We start from the raw sequence: 8,634 nt of genomic DNA on the forward strand, positions 1-8,634 counted from the left end.
GAGAGCCCACTTCTTTCCAAAGGACAGTACTGTTTTTAAGAACTTAACTCCTCAACCAAACCTCAGTTTCTACCTCATTCACCATCCCATCAATGATGATCATATAGATTTGTGCTGGTTTTGCACAGAAGTGATTTTTTCTAAGAGCTGTGATTAAACCAACCAGTGACTAGCTTTAAATATTGACAACCTGATCAACCTATTAGAAAGGGCTGGATATGCCTCTGGACTACACAGGTTAAAAATCAGAGGAACCCCAGGAAAACTTCTCTTTCCTTCCAGCCTGAGAAGAGGTAACAAGCGATCCTGGCTCCCTCCTTGGTGTGGGGGCAGGGCCCCTTCCCAGGAAGCCCGCTGGGCCTGGTGACTGCCGGGCAGGAGGAGGGGAGGAGAGAATGCCCCATCCCAGCCAGATCGGGCCTCCAGCAGCTGTTAACAACTTGCCACTAAAGCCGCAACCCCATTGCGGCCCCAGGAGGCTTGGCAGGGCCAGGCCAGGCCCACCCCCCCCAGGCCAGGCCCACCCCCCCCCCCCCCCCCCCAGCAGTCACTGGGCAGAGGAAGGGGTCAAGCTCCAGCCACGGGCATGCTGCTGTGAGATCTTAGCCATCCCTCCCACCAGCGTGCTTCAGCCACCACTACCAAGACCTCTTGCAGAGGGAAGGGCCCAGCCGCAGGAGAGATCCTGACCCAACCCCGGCACAGCCTGAGTTTACCACCTTCAGCCACTGCCTAGAAGAATCATCATGCCCTCTGCAGACCTGGGAGAGATTTAACTCTTTCCTTACACAGATGAAACATGCAAAACATTAAATCCTCTCTGAAGGAGAGAAAAGGATAGAGGGAAGACATAGAGACATTATGAAGATATCAGTCAGTGAAGGAGGAGTTGAATCTTAGATGGAAAAGAGAACGAGAAGATGCCTAGTCTTAGGCTGAAATACTTTGGTAAAGCCATGGTAATGGACTATAATATACTAGAATATCCCTTTAAGTCGTGGAAATATGTATTGGGGAGATGAAAAGAGTGTTCAGATTGCAGATATGAGCAGAGGTATTTGTCGTGTACTAAGCAAATATTGAAGTACCTGTGATCTTATGAGAAGTTTGAAGAGAGAGAAATGAGATGAAGAGCCTCCAAGATCTCTGTTCCTAGAGATAAAAATTATCTCAGAGAGAGATATGAAGAGAACCTATTGTCAGGGCTCTATTAATGGAGGCTGGACTGAGCAACGCAGAGTACAACCAATATGGTCAGATCATACGTTCTCCTCTTTATTCCCGAAATGGCTGGTTATATACAGTGTGAAATAATTTACAATTGCAGATGCATTCCAATCGGCATTCATCATGAATAAAAATGTAAACAATCTCAGCTTAAGGTAGCTACCATACTTCTGCTCTAACTATCCTATCTAGTCCATACACACACCTTAACCTAAATTCTAATTGTGCCACAAGCTTATCTACTTTCACACAGGCCCAAGACTGAGGCCCAACAGGCCCAAACCCCAGGCCCAGTTTGGAATAGCTCAAACTTCATTCCATAATACGTCATCCTGCTACAAGAACCTTTGCTTTTGAACCGCTCATCTTTGAAATGGTACCCCATGAGTTACATGGCCCATTATACAGCTGTGGGAAGACTGTGTGATATGGGAGGGACCTCACAAATGCAGATTCCCAGACAGCTGCTATTTGTGAGAATTAAAAAAGCCACAAGAGAACTGTTCTTGTCTTGTGGGAAGTTCCATGGCAGACCAAAAGAGACTTGTCTCTCTAAATGAACTGATGTGTAACTGGAGTTCTTAGAGATAGTGGGCATGATGCGCTGTGGAATGAAATTTGAGCTGACCTGTTGCTATGATTTTCAGATGGCACAGGAATAACAACATGACTCTCCATGATGGTAAAAATGAGAGCAAACTTTATTCTTCTAAATTCTACTTTTATATAGTAGTTCGGTACAAAGAACATGATTGGTTATTCAGCGTCTACACCCTTTAGTAAACATTTCTTTCCAGTAATCATGGTGGAAAAACACCACCTGTAGATGGTTTCTCACTTCCCAAGGTTTGTTTGAATTCCTCCTTAAGATTTCTCAGGCTAACATGAGAAAGTTGCTCACTTGCCTTTCACACAAACACTAGCAGAGCCTGAAGCCTAAATTCAGACCAATGTCAGGCCCACACTGTCCCAAACTGGGCCTCAGATTTGGGCCTGCTAGGCCTCAGATTTTGGCCCGTGTAGAAGTAGATAATTTTGTGGTGCAGTTAGAAATTAGGTTAAGGTGTGGGCATAGACTGTATAGGACAATTAGAGTGAAGATACGGTAGCTGCCTTAAACTGAGATAGTTTACATACTTGTTCATGCTGAATGCCAATAAGAATGCACCTGCAACTGTAAATTATTCTGCACTGTATAAAACCAGCCATTTCGGGAATAAAGAGGAGAATGTATGTTGTAACCATATTGGTCGTATCGTACGTTGCTCTGTTCCAGCTTCCATATAGGGACCCTGGCTTCACTGATGAAAGAGTATTTTATAGGTGGTAAACTGACCTAGAGTTCCAAGTTTTGTCTCTATACATTGTCCGTGAGAAAGAAAAGAGCCTGTTGTGGGGGAGGGGAAGTATTTTGAAGGTTCTATTCTGATTCTTTTTATTTTTTTCTCTCTTGTGGTTCTGTTAATAAACCTGTCTTTATACCCTTTTAAGTTTTGAGCCTGCTTTGCTTTTCTCCTAATCCTCACTCACAGCAGAAAAAGAGTAAATAATTCTAGTAGGCACTCAAACCACTACACATAATTCGGGAAACAGAGATTGTCAAACCTGAAACCACTATACAAACTGGTGTTTCCGCCTGGCTTCAACCTGAAACTGTCACAAGATTCTATGAAAGCAAGAAGTACATTGAAAACCAAATTAAACAGATCTTACGAAAATTATAACATTTTTGTTCAATAAAACACAGTTCCAGGGGAACAGCTGTCACCAAGTTCTTAGTCTTTAAGTTATCCCTATGACTAATGTTTCTTTGCTCACAAGACAGCACAATTTAATCTTCCCTGATGTATCATTACTGAGCGAAGAAACATTTATTTCAGTTCTTCACCAATCTTCACATTTTTACATGACACTGTGAAGAGAGCAGGGGACAATAACCTTGATTCACAAGATGAGAAATATTGCCTATCAGATTGCTCTTCCTTATGTAGTCACCAAAGCTAGTCAAAGAGGAATCCTACCAATAAGTGAATGGGGATAAATGGGAAATAGGTAGGATATGATGACTCTCCATCAACCCCAAATTGCATGTCTTTCCTTTGAGTCAAGATAATATCTGATTCTGTGACTCCAAATTGCTTAACTAATCACAATTACTTGAACAAGTCTCTTTCTTTCAAGGTTAAAGTTAATCCACTCCCTTAGGAGCTGTGACGGCTACCAGCTGGCCTGAAAGCCTCACAGGAACAAGTAACCCTGACCTCAATCAGCCTATACCTGTGAAAGAAAGGAAACATCTCTGGGAGAGAGGGCACTGAGAGGCAGAGGGACTTGGCTGCAGAGAATGGATGCCAGCCAATCCCTGACAAGCATGTATACAGACAGCTATTGGTCAGTGAACTGGGTGGCACCAAGATTCTAGCCAATCGGAGTCAACCATATAAAAGCAAGTGGTGAACAATAAAGTTTTGCTATTGCCGCATGAACCTCAGAGTGTCGTGTCATGTCCGTCTCAACTGTGACACAGATCAGTCATAGCAAGCATGGGAAAAACAAATTTCCTTCCTCAAGAAGCCCACACTAATCTATGACCAATGATAGAAAACAACTTCTCACCCATTTTATCTATCTAATCTATGGTTACATTTATTGTCAGACCAAAAAGAAACTCCACTCAAGCTAACCAGCCATTTTCTTTGTAATAGCACTGTATCAGGTGCTTTCCTTCTGTTTGGTGTTTGAAATGTGTTTATATCTACTGCTTTCATCTTCACATAACATTTGTTCTTCTATCATAATGAAAACCTCTGGGCTAATGAAAGCAACCACCCACCCACAAGCATGGACCAACTATTAGATGATTAAGTTTTCAAATTTGTAAACTACAACAGTTGCAAGAAACAAATTGTTATGAAAACAGCTGCCGCGGTGCCTCTAAAAGCCTCTGGCTCTCGCCCCGAGCTAGCCCAGGCACCGGGACAAGGCGCTGTCCAGAGTCAGTCTGCGAGCCGCGCAGGCAGAGCAGACTCCGACAGGTTCTACGACCCCGTAGGAGCTTATGAGGGGATGTTGAAGCGGCGAGAAAGAGGAAGGAAAGGAGGATCCAGCAACAGTGCGGCAGAGAGTTTATTAACTTAACTCTAAGCCCGGTTCTGGACCCCGATTTCGGTCTTACACAGGGTTTTAAGGGGAGCAAAAAAGGGGGGGAGAAGGGGGTGGGGTTGGCCGCCTCCAGCCAATGGTTTACAGTCTCTAGGGAGAACAGAGGGGGAAGAAGGTGCTTCGGACCAATTAAAGAGAACTGGGAGGGGAAAACTAAAGGCGGGAAAGATAACTGACAATTAACTGATGAACACAGGTGCAGACTAAAAAATACCCCTCGTGAGGGAGAAGGAGAGGAACAAAGGAATATTAATTAGGGGGGAGGGTAGGAGTACATAGAACTGAACTTTTACAGATAACCAAATCTTACATAAAACAGTAAATTCAAAAACATGCACTGCCACAAACAGCAATTAAAAAATAAGTTGTAGTGCAGTTAAATTTTTGTTAAAAATAACACTATGTCAAAAGACATTTTCATTTATTTCCATGTGTTCAAATTGTTATTGCACATACGCCATTTAATCATTTCTTTATTTGAACATTAATATAATTATACTTGGAGGGTGCATATTTGCAGTGACAGTCATGCAGACATTAAGACTGGCTCAGGTAAAATTATATTTTGTTATTATTAGAGGCAGAAATATAACTGTCAGATGGAAAACTTTTTAAGTACACAAGCTAAGTAAAATCAAATTGCCAAGTTTTCTCAAGTAATCACAAATTAAGCAAGGGTGCTATAAGAGGAACTAATAGTTCTTGATTAACAAATACTAATTTATTTGAACATCTCTACCATCAGTTTCCACAAAAGAACTAACCACTATTATGAAAACTTTTTAACTTACTCCCCCAAAATTAATGAATTTAATTCTCCACCTTCCTGAACACAATTATATTGTACACCTGTCATCCAATGACCTACTTACTACCACAGTAGTCTAAGTGAGGACAATGTTCCCTCTAGTATGATAATCATGCAGTTTAAAGTGGCCATATGAAAGTTTTGAGGCAAAAATGAGTTATATCTGGTTGCAAAATTTCAGACTTAAAGGAAAATAAAAATCATACGTACATACCACAAATAAAAACTACACCTAGAATCTGTGGATAGTGGTCTGAAGCAATTTCTTTTATACACTCATCTGAAAATTTTAGCAGATATTTCATACTTTTTCTATTTTATCCAAATATCCTGACATGCCATTAATTCACTTCAAAAAAGCATGACGTGCCCCAAAAACACAGCTGCTACCACAAAACATCTCTTCATGTTTTTATTCACCCTCAAGCAGTTTTTAAAAACTCCGATTTACTGAGCCATACAAAAACATAGTTTAACTTTATTTGAAATATGTCAGCAATGGATAAGTTAAAAAGTGGATGGAGGTATCTGCCATAATGGTTAAAATTAAATTATATATTATTAAATAATATATATTTGATTTGATGAAGTCATGTTTCCTCCCCCTCCAATATCCATTTGTATTGAATTATAAACTGTAGTATAGGAACAGTCTGTGTATGGCACTTAGGAGAATAGTACTTCCATGCACGTTTGCAACATAAACAATTATATGAAAATATTAAAAAAATAAACAAATAGTAAATCCTGATTATGCACACACTTTAAAAAAATACAATAAATTTAACATCAAATTGGAAAACTACAGCTGAACCAAGAAATTGTTATATTTACTACATAGTCTTGAAATGTCAGTTTTCATTAAGCAGTTTCAAATCCAAATATGCACATTCAAAGGAGGGCTACAAAGATAATCATAGGGATGGAACACCTCTCTAATGAGGAAAGGCTGAGAGAGTTGGGGCTGTTCAGCTTGGAGAATTGAAGACTTCAGGGAGACCTTATTGCAGCCTTTCAGTACTTAAAGGGAACCTATTAGAAAGATGGAGACAATCTTTTCAGTAGGGCCTGTTGTGATAGGACATGGGGCAATGGTTTTAAATTAAAAGAGGGGAGATTATGACTAGCTATAAGGAAGAATTTTCTTAAAATTAGAGTGGTAAGACACTGGAATAGTTTTGCCCAGAAAGGTGGTAGATGCCCCATCCCTGGAAACATTCAAAGTCAGACTGGATTGTGCAAATCTACTTGAAGATGTCCCTGCTCATTGCAGGGGGGCTGGACTAGACGACCTTTAAAGGCCCCTTCTGACCAAAACTATTCTATGATTCTATGATCTTCTTCCTTTGATTAACTGAATTAAGTCAGAAAATAAACTCTTATCTAATCCTGCTAACACATTTCTTCACTGTAGGTATTATTGTCAGCTAACTTTGATCTGTCACCTTTAACGTCTACAGTGTCATGCCCCTTATCACTCCAAATTCTACTCAAACATCATATTCTCCCTTCTTCGTTCCACAGTTTGTGACACCTACCCAGAAGCCCTTCATCTGGGGCAGCATCTACTCTAATAGAACTTCCAGTGGGCAGAAAACTCTTACCAGAATAGTACATTGGTAGACAAGTAAAGTTCACTAGGGTAATGATCCACTATGTACCAGTGTTCCATTGTAAGCACTTCTCATAGACAGGTAGAAAGAATTATAAAAGAAAGGCCTCATGAAATCAGACCTGCTCTATTAAATTAATAGCTAGCCTGTCATCTCTTCTAAGTGCAGTTAAGCATTTTGCAAGTTCTCATGTGAGAACAATCTTGGTATGAGAACTTGTTAACACAACCACCCATTCTTGGGTTGAAAAACAAATGCACCTGCAATAACAATGGATTTGTACCATGAGAATCAGTAAAGAAAATATGTAAACAATCCAAGAATAGAGAAATTTGATGGACAATTAGAATACCTTTTACTAACCAATAAGAGTAACTGGCAGGAAAGTAATTGAAGTTGCACGAGGTCTGTAAAAACTGTATAAAATGAGTTGTGTGAATAAAGAATTGGGCTTTTCCCACATGAAGAAAATGGAGTCTTGGCTGACTTATTACAACAAACACCAAGTACTTTCTGTACAAAATATATAACAGTTGTGCATGTAAGCCACACAAGGCAAGCCAAGTTAAACGATTTGGGCAGGCAGTGTGGACAGGGCAGAAGCATGATAGCCAGCTGTCTTGGCTGAAGCAATCTTAACTTCCTTTGATTGTTTAATCCGTGTTATAGCCTAGTTTAAACATCATTGTTAACACAATACTCTCATTTGGAGCTTTTAAATACTATCTTCCTCTGAGGTATATGTCTATTACTGTAAAAGTTTATGCATCACTGTTATGAATGAGAGGGGAAAGCTTAGACGAGTGGCTTTACAGGTTTCTGGCAGTAGACAGCAGCTTCACTGAGGTGGCCAGCACCTCAAAATCCACTCTTGCTCACAAGTTCTTAATAATGACTGATCAGGCCTATTACAACATGAATTATTTATTGAACAGGCCAAGGAAAACAGACATAAGACTTTAAACAGACTACTTACTACACAGGATGACACAAAAAGAAATTTACAAAAAGAAGTACTAGTAGATAAAATACAGTGTACGATAATAAAGGTACCTATGCTACAGCTAGTGAAGAAATAGTATAGATTAGGAGCCAATGTCACCAACGAATGATGGTAGTGTGCAAAGAATCTCATTTGTCTCAATCCCAGGGAAGTATCTCAGTGTGAATGTCTCCACGTCAAGAACTCTCTACACATTCAGAGAATGTATAAGAGATTTCTGATTTCATGAAAATCATAGTGGTCTTATGTAGTTGTAAAAAGTGCTTGTCTATCAGTCACTTATTTGTGGCTTATCCTTTCACACCATTCAAGGAAGGATGTTTATTGCTGACTAAGGGTGTCTTCAGCCGAGATAATTCATCACAAGACAAACCATTCTGGCCTAGCTTAGCCATGGGGTGTTGGGAAGGATGAAACAGAAAAGCCTTATAAATATGACTGCTTAGATTTTGGGAATATGAAACCTACAAGCAAGATGGAAATGAAGGCAAGCTTTGAGATGTGAGATACTGAGCCATCAGCTACTGAACAATGCTGTGGCTAGCCAAAGGCAATCTCCCTTGGTTAAACAAGACCCTCCTGCTTGCCAAAGGTGGAATGGTAATCCTATAGGTTGTGTGTAAATGCTGTAAGATTTGTATCTTGTACTGGATTGGTTAGTGTAAATCAGAATATTCAACACAGAAGGAGATTTATTGTACTGTAACAAGAACTTTGGGCTCTTTTTCCTGGCCTGCTTTTAGCTGTGCCTAGCAGCTCCAAGCAGTGCCTCTGCACCCACAATAAACCACGTGTTCACAGAGCTGGCTTGTCTCCAGAGA

The sequence above is a fragment of the Prinia subflava genome (genome assembly GCF_021018805.1).
Source record: "Prinia subflava isolate CZ2003 ecotype Zambia chromosome W unlocalized genomic scaffold, Cam_Psub_1.2 scaffold_22_NEW, whole genome shotgun sequence".
In the NCBI taxonomy this organism is placed as follows: domain Eukaryota; kingdom Metazoa; phylum Chordata; class Aves; order Passeriformes; family Cisticolidae; genus Prinia; species Prinia subflava.